The sequence below is a fragment of the Phaseolus vulgaris genome, chromosome 9 (assembly GCF_000499845.2).
Source record: "Phaseolus vulgaris cultivar G19833 chromosome 9, P. vulgaris v2.0, whole genome shotgun sequence".
Lineage (NCBI taxonomy): Eukaryota > Viridiplantae > Streptophyta > Magnoliopsida > Fabales > Fabaceae > Phaseolus > Phaseolus vulgaris.
This window is the reverse complement of record NC_023751.2, coordinates 4,278,798-4,300,378: the sequence shown is the minus strand read 5'-3', so window position 1 is coordinate 4,300,378 and position 21,581 is coordinate 4,278,798. Positions and strand designations below refer to the sequence as shown.

Here is a 21,581-nt window from a genome sequence, read left to right as displayed (position 1 = left end):
ATTTATTGTCCAAAGGTATTCATCACTTCCAGTCAAACTGATACCAGGTACATTATCCATTTTACAGCTTCCTATTGATAGAAAAGGCGTAGAGCTGACTGAACCTTCATTAAAAACTTTTTCGAAAAAACAGAAGGTACTGTGTGTTGCAATAACCAGATTATTTGGCTACTCAGTTTTCTTCCCAAATGGTACTGAGCGTTGTGGTTTTGAATTTATCTACCCGCGCAAGTGTGCTTAACTTTCCATTCATTGAATATATATACATATACACACATAATATATATATATATGTACACACACTCATAGACATATATTATATATATAAAAGGTGGTAAATGTCAGTATTCAATCATAAGAGGGCTCGTGTAACGTTGTGAAAAAGCACAAGTAGTTTATAGAGCAATAGGGGGGCAATGGGAAGGGTCAGCAATAAAAATTAATGCAAGCAGTTAAAGTATCATCTAATATCTATAGTCTGTCTGCTGGATATGCAAATCAAAATCACCAGGACCAAAGCGATACCAATTTTTCACCTACAAAGGGGCAATGGGTACACAGACGAAGAAGATCATGCATGCAGCCATAAAATCCTTCAGCGCAGTTCGCATAAAATATTCAAGTAACCAAAGCGCAATAACTTAAATCATGGAAATAAAAGTAAACAAAAACACATTTCTGCATGCATTCCTGCAAAAGTATTCGTATCTGCGAAAACCACAGATCCTATCCATAAAAGCTTCTGCTATCAAGAATAGAAAACTATATTACCCCCACTCCTCTTGCAGATTTGCAAACTGTATCACCTCTAATTGCTGAAACCCTGGATCCAGTAACTTCGAACAGCTACAACCATCATGAGGAGGATAACAAAGACAAAAACATAAGCTATCCTCAACACTGACAGATCTTACACAGCAAGTGAAACAAGGGTGAAAGGCACCAATAATGCCAAGGGAAACTCAGGGTTTTCTGAGACCCACAGAAAAGCCGCTAGATTTTGTAGGGTTTCCACTTTCCAACAGTAGCAGAAAGTAAGACAAGGCACGCTACCCTTTATTTCTGATCCCGTAAGAGTCTTGCAAAAACCAAAAAAAATGCGGGCAAAACACACAGCATAATGTTAATAACACCAATACCAAGCAAGAAGAAGAAAACCGACATTGTACAAGAGCATTCATTAGACATTTACAAAGCCGGCATGTATATGTAGATGTTAGATAGAACCAAACATGAGACGAGGAAAAAGAACAAAAGACGATGGTTAGGTTTAGTTAACCTACTAAGTTATGGTAATTAACAGGTAAAAGAAGCGGTGAGGGCATTTGAGAATGAGATATATCACGAAGGCTTTACAAAGAGAAGCCAACAGAGCTCTATTGGCAGCATGTCCACCTCCGCGTAGTGATGGTATAGAAAAAGAGTAGGAGAAAGAGAGATCCATTAATGGAAGTGGAGGTGGACAGAATGCCAAGAAACTCTGTAAGGAACCCTTTGTTAAACCCATGTGAAGAGAAGCCAAGAAAGAGAGAGAGAGAGAGAGAGAGAAGCATGAGAAGAAATCATACAAGCAAAGAGAGACAATGAAGAGAAGGTATGTGGTGTGGGCTATTTAAGATGTGATGTAGCATGAGAATAAATAAGAGAGAGAGGGTGGAGGAGGTGGGATTGATTATTGTTTAATTAATTAATTAATTATTAATTAATGAGAGAGAATAGAGATGAGACTGATAAAGATTTGATAAGCAATGAGATTGGATGGTTCATTCTTCCTGATCCTGATGGTGAAGGAGAAGGAGAAGGGCATATTTAGAAAGATCAAAGGTAGGATCATCATGGTTGTTCTCTTCTTCCCTCGTTCTTCACGAAACCACTCTTTCTTCTTCTTCTTCTCTCCATCAATCTACTCAACTCCTTTACCTGCCCCCTCTCCTTTCCTTTCACAACCTCGATTCTGCTGCCCACGAAACAAACACCACACTTGGATCTATCTCATGACGTTCTCCCTTTCGACACTTGGACATCTGTAATAAACATTTTTCACTCGTTGTTCGATATGAGAATTTCATATAAGTGGATCTCACTTAAATTAAATTAAATTTAAATTATAATTTTATAAGTAATACTTACCTATGTTTATCTGAAAATATTCAAATATGAAATATAGTTGCAAGGACTTACATGACTGAATTTGAGAGATGATTCAGCTACTTGGAATGGTTTTCCAACAAAGATTCAATACCTGCAAATACTAAAGTGGAGTCCATGAAAGTGTATAAAAGCATAAAGAATAAAATGTGTATCTAAAAGGGGGAGGTACCCGTGTTATATGCTAAGGAATGAAATATTGAGTTAGATGAAAAATGGTTACCTACCTGTCAAGTAGATTTAGGTGTGGATGAGGTTAAAAACCAATTGTGAAGAATTGCGACTTTAGTTTAAGTTCTATTTTTTTTCCAAGGTAGTTAAGTATTTGCTGTGCATTACCAAGGATATTCATAATTTACAAAGAAACTACCATCATTTTCTTTTGGTTAAAACTATGCATAACTAAGCTCAAATAGGTTCATATAGGTTAATATTAATGGAAGTTTGATTATTAAAGAGCAAGTTTCTTATAAGAAAGTCATCAAATAAAAACTAATTTTATAAAAAAAAAATAATTAGTTGATATAATGAATAAATTAGAGACTATTTTAGAGATTATAATTTTTTTTTTTATTTCTATATTAGTTTCTATTATTATTAAATAGTTTATAAATTGATGTCTAATTAGATATCAAGATTTTTGTTACCAAATTTTGAATTTAAAACCTTGGTAACTAATTAGATACTAATTTATAAACTATTTAACCATAATAGAAATTAATTTAAAAACTATTTTTTTTTTAATTTCTAAAATGGTCTCTAATTTAGTTACTATAATAACTAGTTATTTTTTTCTCTAAAATTAGTTTTATTTTAAGATTTTCTTATATTGATTTGGTAACATTAATGAAAGTTATTAAATTTATCAATAAATCTTTAACTATATATTAATATTAATATTAAACACCTTCAATTTTCTTTTTAGTGACAACAATTCTAAAAACAAGAGATGTGATACAATTCTTGGAAGAGAAGGTCTATTTCATAATTTTCTTTTAGTAACATTAATGAAACTTATTAAATTTATCAATAAAATTCTCAACTATATTTAATATTAAGCACCTTAATTTTCTGTTTAGTGACAACAATTCTAAAACAAGAGATGTGAAACAATTGTTGCAAAAGAGAAGGTCTATTACAAAAGTCTTTTCTCCATTTTTAGAGGTTATACCACATCTCAAATAACAGGTAATAATATCAGTTTTAATTTACTTACTGTGAATTTTATTACGTTACCTTATTTCAAAGATCTCAAGTCAACTTTTTCTATAATTTAGACCTGTTTAATAATATGTTATTCAACTTTAAATTACAAATAATTAATTCTGATTTTTGTTTTTATTATTTGTTATTATGAAATGACTTTTTTTATTTGGAATATTTCTTTCTCATACAAAGTTTTTAATGCAAAAAAAAATATCTTTTTCTTTTTATTATAAATGTCATATTAATATATTTCATGGGGAGGTATAAGTCTTAAATTTATAAACTTATATGGTTCCTACTTTAAAGATGTTTTAACTTACTCTTTTATTTTATTAATTTTAGTGTTAAGTTATTAATAAAAATTTGGTTCATTTTTATTCCATAACTAACTATACTATATCCATATAATTGATTATGTTGTATATAGTTATGTGAAGTGTATAACATACTGATTATGTAAAATTGAATATTTTTAATAATAATAATTATATATATATATGAATAAAATAATAAATTAAATTAAATTGATTAATTTAAATTTTGATAGTTTATAAAGTAATTTAATTTTAATATATTATTTTAAAATGTAACTCTTCTATTAAGATTTTGCATTTTTTACATAAAGTTATTTTAAAAACATATTTTTCAAATTATTTTCTTAACATGTATTAAATATACAATAAAATTTATATTATTACATCAATTAAAGTACTTAGTATTTCATTTATTTATTTTTTCTTTATACTCACTTTTTAAAATTTTAATAAACTTAATCTTACATTATTATTTTCACATTTTCCACGTGTCACCCTTTTCCCATGCATCAATACTCAAAGTGTTTGCCCAAAAAATAATGAATTGGCATGGGAAGTGAATTTTTTTTGTATTTGTGGTGATTAGTATATGCTTACAAGATAGGACTATGATATACATTAAAAAATTTATATCAAATTATTTTTAAATATACATTTGTAAAAAATATATCTTGAAATATAATATAAAATAAATTTATAACATAACATAAAATTAAAAATAAATTGAAATAAATTATTTTATTTTTAAAAAAAAATTTAATTCTATAAATCTAAATTAAACATATAAATTTATAAAATTGAATTCTAAACAACTCAGTCTCTCGACTATAAAAAAAATATTCAAATAAAAATGATTAACAATTAATTTTTTAAAAAAATATTAATGTTGGAATTAAATATTTTTTTAATGAAAAATATAATCAAATATAAAAAAATTAAGATTAAATGTAAACTAATATATATATATATATATATAATGCACATACATTTTCATATTTTAATTATAAAAAATTAAAATACTCATACATATATATTTATCTGTTTTGTATTTATAATATATTTAACTTGTGAATATCCATGTTAATGAAACTGTCATTTATCTTGAATTTTCGACTAAACATTTTAATAAATTTATAAAAAAATAAAATGAGAATCCTTTAAAGTCCATAGAAGGGTAGGATATGTTTTTTTAAGTGGCTAAAAGTAATGAATTTGAAAACTAGTAGTGTTTTATATTTGACTTTCAAGTAAATGGAAGTAACTAATAATATTAGTTATCGAATATGAAAAATTATATGGAAGGTCAATTATCACCTTATTTTCTCTGTGTTGTGATGTAGAGAGGTATCAGAATGAATACTGATCCATTGTGATTATGATTAGAAAAATACCCTTGTTGTGTTTATCTGTTAATACAACAGTCAAGATAAATGGAAGAAAAAAAGGCAGCATACATAGTTGTGTTATTCCAACAATGAAAACAAAACTGTAAGAGTAAAAACTCCTAGATCCTAAATTCTGAAATCCTAAACCCTTAGTTTTACAACTGAATCAATCTATGAACAATATCTCATATAGCATCAGAAGAATAACCATGGACTAACACATTCAAGAATATAGTAAGGTACTACAATGAATAAGAATGGATAATTAACATTAATAGTTTATATTAATTATTTTGACAGTAAATGAAATGGTTTAGTTTAGGTGGTTTTAAGCAGGGAAGAAAGAGATAGAGACAATGAAAGCTTACCTTTTGAATTCATGGATGGTGTAAGGACCTACCTCCCACTACTTAAGAATCTAAGGTATCCTATTCTCACTTCAACTCAAGCAAATAACTTAATTCAAGCAAAAAAAGTAAAAGGTTTTGATGTTTGGTCATTTATAACCAATAGTATTATTTTTTTTATTAAAGATAATGATGTTTAAGTGGATAGTAGGAGTGGTTAAGGTTTATGGTTTGCATTGAATAAATAGTGAGTGACAGAGAACAGCACAGGAAGTATGATTTAATCTTTCCTTTTTGTCGTCTGATACGTCGCACTCATCACGCCCACAAGCACAAAGCCACGCCCTTAGCTTAGAAAAACTCACTCCTCCAAACCCCAATATAATCAATCACAACAACAAACTCCCACACAAATAATTACCATTACCATCTTCTTCTTCTTTTTTTATGCTACAAGTATGTGTGCATGCATTTATGAGACCAACCCATTTTACTTCCCTTATTTATTGCTTCAAATCTAACCCTCCAACCATGTCTTCACCCAATTTAATATTTTCTTTCACCCTTTGGAAGTTCAAACAAGAAAGCCAGAAGAAATCAGGATCCGTTGTTCCCACCACCATACACCTCCATCCACTGCAACCCATGACATGACCATCACTTTTCTCTCTCTCTCTCTCTCTCTCTCTCTCTCTCTCTCTCTCTCTCTCTCTCTCTCTCTCAGCTACACAACAGTTGGCCTGCTGAATCACTGTCAGACAGAGCTATGATTAAATCATTGGAACAATGCAAGATTATTAACACCCGCTTCTATTACTATTACATTACAATACACCATTTTCCTTTCTCTACCTACCTTTTGCAATTTCCTACTCTCTCTCTATTTTAACCAAATTCAACTCCCACCCTCTTCACTTCAACTACTCTTCTTTTCTTTCTTTCCTATCAAACTAAGGTTATTGTTTCCCACCAGACAAATTACATGTTTTATTCTGTCTTCAACTTTAAATAAAAGTAAAAAATTACATGTAAATAAATATGAACATTAAGTAGCACTTTGTACTCGTCATGGTGAGCATTTTGATCATCTTCATTTTAGTTTAAAATTTTCCTTTATTTCATTAGAATTTATCTTTTGGAGAGTCAATTTTTATGAACCGGCTAATCCAACTTAAATTCATTTAGGCTACAAGTCAAACTGGTCGAACTAAAATGATCAGATTTAATATAGGTCATGTTTCTTTATACCTTACTGACTTTTCAACCTTAAAGGGATTCTACTTTAACATGTATATTAATGAATTTAAAATTATTACTTTGGTAAAGTTATATTTTATAGTGAGAATGGATGAAAAAGGGAAAAAAGAAGAAGAAAAAAAAGGAAAGTCACATGACAGAAAAGATATATAAATTTGAGAAGGTGATTAATAATATTTATGAAATTGACTTGAGGAGATGCAGAAGAAACAACTCTGTAGTCCACTTTGAGTTTAACCTTTCAGAAAGGTACATGCACTTTGCTCCCTGCTCTCTGTGCAGGCTAAGTCTCAACTTTTATCCTTCTTTCTTTTCTTTCCTTTATTCAAAGGCATTTTTAAGGGGTGGTGGTGCAACTGTGGGGACTAAATTTAAGGTATAAAAGTTACGATGGCACAAACGAAAAGGGAGAAAAAGGGTGTTTGTCTTTTATCTTATCTTTTGCAGCATCAAATTTTTACTTTTGGCTCACAAAAAATTAATAATGGGATTATTCTAAACTACTACTCATTGGGTTATTAAATATGCAGATTTGGTTTATTAGTGGTGGAATTGAAAATGAAAGAAACATTAGGCACAATTCGAAGCAGGGAGTTACAATACTCCACTCAATTTCCAGAACTCGATGCATAGGAATCCACTATTCTTCATGATTATGAGCCATTGTTGTGCAAGTGGAGGAGTATCTCTTGCCCAAATCCTAAACAACATGCTATCATGTTCTTCATTTTATACATAAAAAGTTTTTGGGCAATGATATGTCATGTTGTGCCTATTGGAATAATGCTACTTTTGGGCCAATTACTTTGTCCAAATAATGGCCCAAACACTGTATTTGCATCTACAACTCCGAGGTTTGTGGACCCCTCACTTTAAAATACTGTTTTAGTCTCAAAATAGGTCTGGGTTGCTTTTCTTAGATGCATATATAGCTTACTTGCGATAATTTTAAGGTCTAAGATTTGCAAAATAGATAAACTTTTTTATAAATATTTATAGAAAATAGATCATTAACCTTTTTATAGGTTTAAATTTGTTTAAATGTAAATTAAAAAATTACATTTAATATGATGAAATCTTTTATAAATTAGTTTATGTATGTCTACCGAAAAGTTTAGAAAATCTTTTTAAAATATAACATTTAATATCAGTGTTTGACATTTTTGTTAAGACCTATAACTTCTATTTAGAATTGATTCTTTTGGGTGTCTTGGTAATGATTGAATGCAATCTTTAATTAACATTTAATAGTAAACAAGGATTTACTTATTTATGGATAAGTTAAAGAAACCAGATTATGCATTATTTTCTTGTGTTAGGAGCCTTATTTTTTTTTCTTTTCCATGAAACTATCATATTTTTATTATTTTTTAATGAACTCAAGAAAGAGATTAACAGTGACCATTTAAAAAAAAAAATTGTTATGTTAACAAATTTTAACTCATATATAATTGCTTTTTTATTTTACTTTTTGTATGTACTTACTAATGTGATATGTACTTTCCTAGTTAGGTCCCTAATTGTAGGAGGTTTTGATGTAAGGCTTTGTTAAGTATGTAGCGTTGAATTATTTAATTAGTTGTTTTTAGAAGACTAGAAAGTGGTTCTTTAATCAAACACTTTTTTTTTCCAATGACTTTCTAATTTGTTTTTATATTCCTATAGCCTATATTCTGCTATATACATCTTTTAATAATCATATTTACAGATTGTCCTACTTTTTTACATGGTTTTTAAATCAGTCTCAATATTTTTCATGCCACGGTTTATTTGAAACTTGTTTTATAACTTAACATCTCTGCATTGTCCTCGGGGTTAACTTTCATTTTCAACATCTGAAAATTTTTCCATTAAATTCAGTAACAAAAACATATAATGAAAATAAATTACAGTGATTAGAAGAATCGTGAAAGGTGGTGGGTCAGAGAATAGAAACATGAATTTTTCTCTTGAAAACTTCTTCAAATGAAATCAAGGGAGGAATATTATTGGATAAATGGATTCATTATAGAAACCATCGAAGTTTTGAAACTGTATAGAAAAAAAGGTGAAGTTTTCCCTCTTAATGTGAAAAATTAAATGTTTTTTTTGGTCAGACCAAAGTACAAAAAATAATAAAGAGAGGGGCATTCCGAGAATCGAACTCGGGACCTCTCGCACCCAAAGCGAGAATCATACCACAGCTTTTTATATAGTCCAAATAATTAATAATGATGTATGTGAGCTTTGGTGGTCTGAGTTAGTTGATCTACATTATCAGGGTATTCTTTCTGCACCCGTGGTTTCAGCCTGCACTCCCTCCCGTGAGAGTGGTGCAATTATGATTTTATCTTTAATAAATATATCCTACAATATTTCCTCTTCATCCTTTTAAATAATAGTGTACCTGTGTGGATGTCGGGACTTGAATAATGTTGATCCACTTGATACACAATTCATTACTCAGACCCTAAACCCTCTCTCGCGTTCTGTCGGTCGGTGAGGTACCTGCGATTGCACTCCGACGCTCAAGTTAGTGCTATTGATTAGTCTATTATCTCAGAATTTAAAAAACGTACCTTTTCCTCCTCCGGAAGTCTTATTTATAGGTTGACTTTGGCCTCTCCCGTGGGCTAGATAATCGGTTCACTAAGACGTGTATAGTGGTTACTAGGTCGTGTGTAGTGACTTCCTGATGCCATGGGAGTGTCTTTCGTAATGTATCCTTGACCTATTCAACGTTAGATATAACTGCTTTCTTGCCACGTATTTATTATCTTATATTATTGACTCATGTCTTCGATCGTCCGGGATTCGACCGGTACAAATAGTACAACGATTTGTGAGTTTATGCGACAATTTTAAATACGATAATTGGTATGAATTGTATAATTTAAAATATAAATTTACAAGTAATACAAATTGTAAATTTTGTATTTCAAATTTTATGATCCATAATACAAATTTTGTATTGTGTTTTAAAAGATTTAGAGTCCCAAGAACTTGAATGCGGAGAATGACAGGAAGAAAAGATGGGGTGCGGGATAAATTTGCCTAACGGGCCTTTTTAAATTGCTTAACTTTGGGCTTTTTCTTTCTGTCGCTTGTAAGTGTTTTTTTTAGTGTTTGGGTAATTCATGGTACAATTTTGCTTGCTCATTAATCATATAACAGGGAAAATTCAAAAGTTAACACATTTATGCATACATAATAAGAGACAAAAACAATTAGCACAATTAAAAAAACATTTATCATTATTTTTAGACACTACAGTAATTAATACACTGAAAACATTTCCCATAATACTAAAAAATAGAAAAGGCCAAAAGGATATCATAGAGAAATGTTTGTTTAAATTTTACTTCCCTTATTTTAGGATAGGGAACCTTGAATTTTTTATACAAATTAAATTTATTGAATTATTTTTTATATTAAATTATTTAAAATTTTCAATTATTTTGTTCAAATAAAAATAAATAAATTTTAACTTTTTATTCAAATAAAACATTTTAACTTCGACCGAATACAATGTGATAAAAAAAAACGTTGACACATCGTGTTTTAAAAAAAATACCCTAATTAAAATTTATAAAAACAATGATAAGTTGAAAGTAACTCAACAATACTGACGGCTGACAACCCATATTAAAAAGATAATTAAAGTAAAAAACCGAATTAGTTAAGCACAAATATTACTTTAAAATTCAATAAAAATAAACATGTCACCCAATTAGTTACAGTACAAGACGACCTAACTCGGAACAAACATAGTTATCCAAGTAGGCACACTGCAAGACGACCTAACTCGGGGGTGAGCGCCTTCAACGCTCATCGCTTGGCCGAGCATGAGACCAGACTATCTCGATAATAACAACGACGACATACCATTTCAGATGAACCGTAAGGTGAGATTACTTGTCAAGGTGTGTACTATAAATGTCAAGATAACCAATGATACAAGTTAATTGAAACAACGAGTGATTTGGCTGGCCTCGAAGGTCACCCTCCATCAAAGATCTAGCTTATTTGTTAAGAGTTATTCTTGTTGCTTTATACGTTTCATCTAACTCAGGTTAGCAAATTGGTAATTTGTTTAGTTATGCTGCATTTGGTATGCCAAGTCAATTTTTTTGGTAAAGTACTTTTGGCATGTATTTATATGTTATATGCAAAACTATTAATGCCCTATTAAGGCACAGGGGAATCATGAGCTTAAGTTATAGAAAATGATAAACACTTTTGAGATTGTCTGAATTTAAACATTAAATACACATTTTAGAGGGATAAACAAAACGACTAATAAGTTTCAATATTAAATGTGCGCATAAGAATAAAACATGGTTCATAACCTTAGAATTAGGAGTCCTCCACTAGCTTCCCATCAACTATGCTTTTACATGGGTTCAACTCAAAGAAGTCCACCGTGGGGTGGACAATGACTGCCTACTCCAAGGCGGTTTGAAAACCAACAATGAATGATTGAGTTGCATCATTACGCGTTATTTCCTTTCCCATTTCTTTCTTCAAATCTTCAATTTTGTTGGAGAGTTCGATCTTCTCTTTCATTATGGCAAACCCTTCTTGGGTTTTGTTGGCCAACTCCAAGCCCAAACGATCAACCTCGGCACGGAGGCGCTCAACCTCTTGTTGGAGTTTGGCAGTTTGTTGGACTCTCTTGTCTTCAACTTTTTTTCGATCCCCTGCTTCAACATTAGATAAAAACGCCAGGGCATATGCCTGGTCGAAAAGCTTATTGGAATATAGGCGAAGACGGTCTTCATCATGAGCCATCAGTCTCGCCCTATCCTCATACAACAAGAAACATGACTCATCATGTGCTGAGATGTCAAAGTTGGGATCCCATAAGCTTTTCCCTTTTGAGCTTTCCACGACTTCGCACTCTTGAATGGTTAGAACATTTTTATCAGAAGCTCGACCATTTGAATTGAGTGCTCAGAGGGGGGAGACACCTCCAATCTTTTCCTCTTAAAGACAAGACCCGAGGTTGTGTGCTCGTCTTGTTTAGATTTGACTCAAACAACACCTGCTAAGACTTTCTTCTTCTGCAATAGAGTCCTTGTTTGCAGTTGTCCTCATCTTCTTGGTGCGCTAGGTCAGCTCGACTTTGCTAATGTTATAAAGCATGTTATCTGCAAAAACAAACAACACAGTTTCAGAATTCATGAATTAAGGTTTCTTTTCAAAGGGTAGGGCTAAAAAAGGGGGTATACTAATGTAGGCCTTGAGAGCACCAGGAAGGTATTCTTTGGTCAAAAGTGTTGGCGTGTCGAAGACGACTTTGAGGTATTCTAGAAATTCAAAAATACCTCGTTCCCTTGGGGACAGGTCTTCCAAACACCGAGCAATCTGGAATCAGGGGTTGGGCGACCAATACAAAGGGAAGCCATCTAGTAAAGATGGATCTTCGGCTGAAGTGCGGACCTTGATAAATTGACCTTTGAAGTTTTTGTAGAAAGACTGAAAAAGGGTAAGTAAACCCCTCCCAGGAATACTATTTAAGGAAGCCCATAATTGACGACCATAATGTTTGATTTCGAAAAAGTAAAAGAAAACTTCCACAGTCGGCGAAATGTCGAGCTGGGAACACAAAATAATGAAACCTCGGATGAACGCCCAACTGTTCGAATGCAGCTGGGTGGGAGCCACATTTAACTTGGTTAACAATTTTTTTTTTTCAAAGATAGGGGGAGACACAATAAGAGTTTAGTGAAAAAGGTAGCATAGAAAAAACATAACGACCCGTCAGGGTCTGACGACTCGTCACTACATATAGGCTCACCCTCCCTATAGGCTACGACTTTTACTAAGTTTTCATCTTTCTTACTTAAGGCCCCTGATTCCCTTAACTCCCTAATTATCAAACGGAGGTGAAAATAGAAGTTTCTTTAAGCAGTTCCTTTTTGGTCCAAGGATAAGCAATGCTATAATCCATCTTTGAAAGCAACTAAGACATAAATAAAAATAAAATACGAGGCACAGTTCAGAAAAGCATATATAGAGTAAGCTAATTGAAGAATAGCAAGTTGCATTGTTCTAATTGAAATCAATAACAAACGATAATGACCACCGCTTAATAGAATTTGTACGGTGAAAACATACCTGTTTTTTCAGTAAGTCGTGATGGTGTAAAGTGGTGCGACAAAGGGGAAGAAAGGTTTGTTTTCCTTGAGAATTTTGCACAGGAAAGACGAGAGTAGTGAGTTCGAAGAGGGAAAGATTGTTATTTTCGAAAAAAAGGGGAAGTCAAAACAGTAAGGTTTCCCAACCGTTAATGGCGTGCCACGTGTATGCACCATAATAAGTATTGTAAGACGTTTTTCAAGAGGTATTTTGGAAATTGTGTACCAGCCACCCTCTAAGATAAACGTTGTGTCAACCGCCAGTACATGTAAGCCTCTTTGCCTCGCCAAGCTCGGATCGAGGCTGGGGGTTGTGTACTGGTCAGACGTGCTCGGTGCCCAACCTGAACACTTAAGTGTGTTATCTTGGCTGATAAGGTCAATGCGGGGGAAATACTTAGCTTAGTCCAAGATAAATGGTAAGCTCAATGATACGTCAAGAGGTCGACCCAGACAACTGGCAATCCATATCAAAAAGATAATTAAAGTAAAAATAACAGAAAGAATAACTAAATTAGTTAAGCACAAATATTACTGTAAAATTTAATAAAAATAAACAGTTAGAGATAATGTTTTACGTGTACCCATAAAATAATGAGATATATTTACATAATATCTTTTGTTAAACTCCTGAAGGGAGATCTACGAATGTTATAAAAGGACCTCAAGACCATGAGTAAAGGTAAGTTCAATCTGGTGATACTACACCCATACAGATACTATATTCAGATACTCATAGTTATATGCTCTCACTGACTTGATCATCAGAGTCTTGTCAACCAGTGGAGCTCCCCTCGCTGTGAATTATTAGCATCCAAAAGTAACAACAGAAAAGAAAAGTCGACTCAGAATCTACCACCAGAATTCAATCCAGATCAGTCGGCAAGAACAATAATAATATTTAGATTAAAATATTATTTGATTAAATAATAATAAATTGACGTATACACTTAAGGGATTACAGTCGTATATATTTTTGTTATTCAAATATAATATTTTTTAAAACTTAAAATTAAAGGGGATGCGTGTATATTTTTAATCGCACTTCTCATATGTTTTTATTTTCAATGTATTTTATATATATTTTTGTAGTATTATATGTATATATTTATATATATATATATATATATATATTTTTATGATACTACAAAAATATCTTTCAAACATATATTATAAACTCATTAAATAGTTACAAAGTTTATAGTAATTTAAATATAAACTTATTCATTTAATATATATATATATATATATATATATATATAAAAAGAGGGTCAAAAATAAAATAAAAATATTCTTTTCTAGATAGAGCTCTTACACTGGCACATGTATATGTACGTGTATATATAGTACAGTCTTTGCAGTTCATATTCAACAAACACATATAAGAATAAGTTATTGATTTATAACATGCAAAAATATATATAAAAAAACAATTATATTAATAATTCATAAATAGTGCATTTTTCTTTTCAGTCAAACATAAAAATACAAAATTCATGTACCAACCATAATAATCCAATTTTAGTTCAACGCTAATATACAACGACTATATATATCACACATGAGACTATACATTAATAACATTCCACAACCATATAAACCACACATAAATTTATACATAAAGGATATTTAACAAACAAAATATCAACTCACTCTTCAAGAAGACTCGTATAAGTAACTCCTACCAGAGACTAACATCCAATCGAATACTCAAAACTTAAATTTACAAATCAACATAAGAAAAAGGATTAAGGTAAATACATTGAATATCGCATGTCTACAACAAGTCACTATAACTCTTTTGTCAACTTCTTACCACCTGATGTCTTAATGATGTGACCTACATTATCGATGAACATGTAAAATTATTACAACACAAGAATCTGTATTTGATACAAAAATCAAACAATTATTCATATATTATCCCAAATGTATGACCTCAATTTCATACAAATTTCATCATTCTCGTATAATACATATTATTTAAAATTTTCACAAACCATTTGAATATACAAACAAATATTCACTTTACATATATAAAAGTTTTCATACCTAATCAAATTCATTGAAGAGACAATGAGAAAACAAAAGAAAGAAAAAGTTTTTTTTTTATAGCTTGAGCGAGAATATTCTAGCTGAAGCGATAATGATTTGCTTAAGTGAAAATATCTTAGCTTGAGCGAGAATTTTGACGATATGGTTGATTTTTCAGTGATGTTTTCGCTTAAGTGATAATTTCTTTACATTAGTAGAGCTAAAACAGGGTCGAAAACTAATATGAGTGTAAGACATTTTTGTTTGAGCAAAAATTGGCTTGCTTGAGCGAAAAATATAAAAAAAATCAAACTTTGCAATAATACATCTCACTATTAAAAATGTATCTAAAATCATTCCATACAAGCATCAAGTGCAACAATATAGCATAAAAGTGACGACACGCCACATATTTCCTTCATTCAACTACACAAATTTCATCTCAAACTCAAACATTTTAAAACATATTCAACAACACAATTTCACATGAAACATCCAGTCATAATCAGAACTCATTTATAAACATGCATAATTCAATTACTATATTAGTTTTTTTTTATCTAAATCACTTGTCTTATAATTATGATCCTGTAATTATGATCTTAACAAGTTAATAGAAACATTTTTCTCAAGCAACACCATCAAAATTGATGGTCAAGCACTAGGGAAATGAAGGAAGAAAGATTATTTAGATTAAACAAAAATTTACTATGTTTGAAAATTTGATCGAATAAAAACGATATTTGACTCTTCGATTATTGCAGAGTGTGATCAGATTCTAAAATAGATGCAATATGAAGGAAAAAGAGTAAAGAAAAGAGAGAGGATAAATTGTAAAAAGAGAAAATAAAGAAGAATAGTAAAAGAGAAAAAGGTGGAGGAAATAGATTTGTTTCAACTAAAATATATAAAAAAAAATTAATGTCATCATATAAAGTTATAATTTTAAAAATAGGTTTATAATCACATTTGATTTCAATAGCTTTATAAAAATGTAATTTTGATTCTATAAAATTTAATTACAAAATTAAATAATTTTGGTCTAATAATAACACATCTAATTGTTTAAAAAAAAATTAGATGTGATAGTAATGTCAACTACTTATTTATATAAAATATTAACAGTAGAATTAATTTAATATGTTATTTTGATAAATGTTAACATTTTGCAGCCTAAAATTATTTAGATTTAGAAAAATGGAAAACCAACCCTGCGATTAAAATCTTATTGAAAAGTTAATTTAAACTTATAAACTACTAAGATACACTAAAAATATAAGTAGTTTCTTAAGGATAATGTCTTTTAACTAATTTTTAATTTTGATTAATGCATAATTAATTATACGAATCAATTCGGTCATATTTTTTATTATAAAAAGTCCTTACGAATGATGTAGACACACAGGATCAAAATTTATGCATAAATCAAATTATTATATACTTCACAATAATATTTTGAGTTATTGACAATTTCTTTTCTTCAATTTGTATTAAATAGACATCTTTTTTTTTTAAAAAAAAAAAAACTTATCTGTTCTAAATTCAGTGGATAAGGTTGTAGCGCTTCTGCTATTATTTCTCTTAATTATCTAAGACTTAACTATGTCTTTTATACTTCTTAAATAGACCCTTAGGGAAATTGATATTTTTTCAATATGTTTAGTATCAAAATTTTAATTAATATATTAATTTAGTTATAACAGACATTCTAGATATAGGTGTCTCAAATAATTATATATTAACATGGTTAATCTAAGAGTAATAAAGTTGCTTCTATAACTGATTAATATATTTATTGTTAAATATTTATAAGAATTTAGTATTACTAAAGTTTTTCGCCTCTTTCCGTTATATATTATATATGAGAGTTTCTTTCTTTAAGTTGGGTTAAAAATAACACTAATGGAATTGTTAGAGGATATTCTGATTTTGTTGTAGATGTATTTTTCGTGAGAGTATGAGAGAGTTTATTGGTGTTTTATCTACGCGTTTCTTAAAGTTCAGACTGCTATGATTGATTTATGGAGTTATACATGCTTTGGAGTAAACTCAAAAGATGGAACTTACTAATTTTATCTACTGTTATGACTAATGTTCTGTGGATGCTTTGTAATCGATGAAATACTTGTCTTAATTACTGTGAGAAAATTAGGTTTATGGTTACTCATATTTTTCGTAAATGAAATATGTGTGTTGATAAGTTGATTAATTTAAAATTTATTCGTAGAGAATCATTTCATTGGTATATTAGACTTCCATCTAATCTATTTTTATAATTCTCTATAAATAGGTATAGTCTACTTATGTATCGTTTTTGTTAACATATTACTTTTGATTTAATTTTTTAATATTTTTTTATGTATTTTTTTTTTTTTTAATAATAATTTTTTATATGACGATAAATAATTGTTATTATTTAATATGTGAGTTTAATTCAAATGTTAATATAGTAATGTTTAACATAAATGTTTTTATAAAAAAAATATAAAATTTTATTTAACTCATTAATTAATTATTTAGTTAAACTTATAAAAAAATATTAATATTGTATTTGACAGTTGGAAGTGATAGACCACTCCGTACAGCTGACAGATGGACGGCTGAAGTATTTGTTAAATTGAATGGATAAGATATTAACACCACTCTCAAACACACCACCAACCTTCAGTCAGAGGATAAACTCTAGATAGACATTCTAAGACACCAACTTTTGAAGAAAAAATTGTTTTTGGTATCAAAATTTTAGATTATCCAATGTTTTGTTTTTGAACTACGACATCGATGAACAAAGTTTGCTAGATTTTACTCTCTGTTTGTGGAACTTTTGGTCCAAAATTATTATGTTGAATAAATATTGGTAAATGCCCCCTCTTAATTAGTTAATTAATTCTCTACAAAATTCATGTTATTTTTAATCTATAATATTCATTTTAAAAACAATGAGAAGATAATAATATTTTTTTTAGATAAATATATTAATATTTTTAATGATATATATATATATATATATATATATATATATATTAAACAAAATTGTCAAACGAGTATACCAGCTTAATTGTAATTTATAATAAATTTTAAGAATGTCTTGAGAAACTATTTAAAAGTTCTATTTTGGATAGAAAAATATTATAATTTATTTTTAATTTTTAATTTAATAATTTCTAAATAAAAGAGTAAATTAATGTAAATTTAAAACAAATAATTATTTGTAATAAACTTAATGTAATCCTCTTAATATCTTAAAGTGATAAGATTTAAACATTAGATCCTATGCATTACATATCAGTTATCACTTAAATTCAACAATTAATTACTCTAATAAGTCTTATGTGAAAAAATTGTCTTGAAGGATAACAGTATCAACTACTGGAACTCAATTTTATTACATTAGTGATAATATATTATTTATATTTTATTAGTATTTTTTCATTAAAATTTTTATTATTTTTAATAAAGGTTATATTTAATGTAAAACACTCTATTAAAAGAAAAATGCACCATTAGCAAAAAATGTCCCGTCAAATAAAAATGTTTTGTCAAGTGAAAAAAAAGTTACGTGAGTATGTGATTAAGGGTGTGTTTGGGTTGAATAGGAAATTTGGAAGAGTGGATTTGAAATAATTTGAGAGGAAAGTGAAGTTGTTTGAATTTATTTATTATTTTTAATAAAAGTTATATTTAATGTAAAACACTCTATTAAAAGAAAAATGCACCATCAGCAAAAAAATGTCCCGTCAAATAAAAATGTTTGTCAAGTGAAAAAAAAGTTACGTGAGTATGTGATTAAGGGTGTGTTTGGGTTGAATAGGAAATTTGGAAGAGTGGGTTTGAAATAATTTGAGAGGAAAGTGAAGTTGTTTGAATTTATTTATTATTTTTAATAAAGGTTATATTTAATGTAAAACACTCTATTAAAAGAAAAATGCACCATCAGCAAAAAAATGTCCCGTCAAATAAAAATGTTTGTCAAGTGAAAAAAAAGTTACGTGAGTATGTGATTAAGGGTGTGTTTGGATTGAATAGGAAATTTGGAAGAGTGGATTTGAAATAATTTGAGAGGAAAGTAAAGTTGTTTGAATTTATTTATTATTTTTAATAAAGGTTATATTTAATGTAAAACACTCTATTAAAAGAAAAATGCACCATCAGCAAAAAAATGTCCCGTCAAATAAAAATGTTTGTCAAGTGAAAAAAAAGTTACGTGAGTATGTGATTAAGGGTGTGTTTGGATTGAATATGAAATTTGAAAGAGTGGATTTGAAATAATTTGAGAGGAAAGTGAAGTTGTTTGAATTTATTTATTATTTTTAGTAAAGGTTATATTTAATGTAAAACACTCTATTAAAAGAAAAATTCACCATCAGCAAAAAAATGTCCCGTCAAATAAAAATGTTTGTCAAGTGAAAAAAAAGTTACGTGAGTATGTGATCAAGGGTGTGTTTGGATTGAATAGGAAATTTGGAAGAGTGGATTTGAAATAATTTGAGAGGAAAGTGAAGTTGTTTGAATTTATTTATTATTTTTAATAAAGGTTATATTTAATGTAAAACACTCTATTAAAAGAAAAATGCACCATCAGCAAAAAAATGTCCCGTCAAATAAAAATGTTTGTCAAGTGAAAAAAAAGTTACGTGAGTATGTGATTAAGGGTGTGTTTGGATTGAATAGGAAATTTGGAAGAGTGGATTTGAAATAATTTGAGAGGAAAGTGAAGTTGTTTGGATTATAGTACATTTGTAAGGAAAGTTTATTAAAATTTGTAATTCATGTAATATTGTGAAAGATTTTTAATTTTTTTTTAAATATGTAAAATGTAAATTTACATATTTGATAAATAGTAAATTTTTTAAAAATTATAAAATAATTTAATATAAATTTTTTAGAAATATAGATTAGAATTAAACTAAATTAAAATAAGATAATTAATATTAAATTTAATAAAAATATGTATTAATAATTAAAATTAATCTTTTATTTATTATCTAATTTATTATAATATGAAATTTTAATATTAATAATTAATAAAGAAATTATAAATATTATGTATATATATATAATTTACATACAAAATTACTATATAATTTATTAATTTTTTAAAAAATAAAATAATGTTGAGTCATCTTTCCTGCAAATCTATTTATGGATGCAGAGAAAGTTTTAAACAAAAAATTGTTATTGTTTTTCGCGTTTTCATTCATTTCTTACATCGATTTTTCAACTTTCGTTTCACTTTCTCTTTCTTCACTAATCCTCGCTTGGATCCAAATAGGCACTAAGGGTGTGTTTGGATTGGGAATGAGATTTGAGAGAGATAATTTAGAATGATTTGAGAGAAAATGATGTTGTTTGGATTGAAGTATATTAGAGTAGATTTGTGAGAAAAGTTTATTGAAGTTTGTAATTGATGTGATATTGAGATTTTTATTTTTATTTTTTTAAAATGTATAAATTGTAAGTTTACAAATTTGATAAATAATAATTCTTTTAAAAAATTATTAAAGAATTTATTATAAAAGAATTTAAAAATATATATTAGAATTAAAATAATTTAAAATAAAAAAATAATATTAAATTAAATAAAAATATGTATTAATAATTAAAATTAATATTTTATTTATTATAATATAAAAATTAATAAAGAAATTATAAGTGTTATATATATATTAAAATATAGTTTACATACATAATCATATATAATTTATTAATTTAAAAAAATAAATAGTGTCAAGTCATCATTTTTTACAAATCTTCTCAAAGAGAAAGAGAAAATTTTAAGACATAAAAGTTACATCGTTTTTTGTGTTTTTACTTTTTTTCTTTTCGTTTTTTCAATTTTTTGTGTTCTCGTGCATTCTTTGCTTTTCCGTGCCTGGATACAAACAGACCCTAAGAGATAAGATGGAAAGAGTGTACTTTAGAATTAGTATGTCTCTTGTTAAAAACTATTTAGTAGCACACATTCTAGACCATATCAACACAAAAATACGTATAATCTTTAAAATGTAAGATACGACAACATGAATTTATATATTATATAATTATAAATTATATAAATTGATAATAAAGATTTAAGTGCATAAGTATGTTTCAGATTTTTTTTGAAAAAAATATATTTCTCATAACTTGTTCAAAAAGATTTGTTCTTTAATTTTATAATTATAATTATATTGGACAGGATGCTCACTGTCTAGCACGATGCACAGTGTGGACATGTCAATTTAACTGTTGGGTATATAAAATGGGTATGTGTTTGGCTCAAATATGACATTTATATTAATTTTAATTTATATATTTTAATTTTTTTTGAAAGTTGAATAAAAAAAATAAAATATAATGTGTTCATTATATATTTAATATATCTTGTGCTATTATTATATTATTAAATATAACATTCAAATAAAATATTTGTTATTTTAATTTGATATTTTTAAAATAAAATTATTATTATATACTAATATGAGATTGACTCATTCATCAGATATATTTTCACTTTCTTCAACCTAACTATTTCTTCTTTTCATTACATAATATAATTCTCATAAGTAAAAAAAACTATAAATATAATTTGTATGTACCAAATAGGAGAATACACATTATATATATAATAAATAATTTAAATTGATTATTAACTGAAACTAATTTCTTTAACAATTTTAATTCCATTAAAATTATTTTTTATTTATATATAGGATTATCTTTCATATTAATTACAGTTTTCTTTAATAACTACTTGCATTTATCATAAAATAAAATGAAAATAAAAAAAAT

The 21,581-nt window shown here is 28.3% G+C and overlaps 1 long non-coding RNA gene across 1 annotated transcript; it reads right to left on the bottom strand.

The window, feature by feature from the left end:
- Positions 1 to 504: 504 nt before the first annotated feature.
- LOC137822866 (uncharacterized) lies at positions 505 to 2,296 on the bottom strand. Its single transcript, XR_011083012.1, has 2 exons — positions 2,182 to 2,296; positions 505 to 2,024 (listed from the first exon to the last, which is right to left on the bottom strand). It is a non-coding gene; the product is annotated as an uncharacterized lncRNA (long non-coding RNA).
- Positions 2,297 to 21,581: the final 19,285 nt, after the last annotated feature.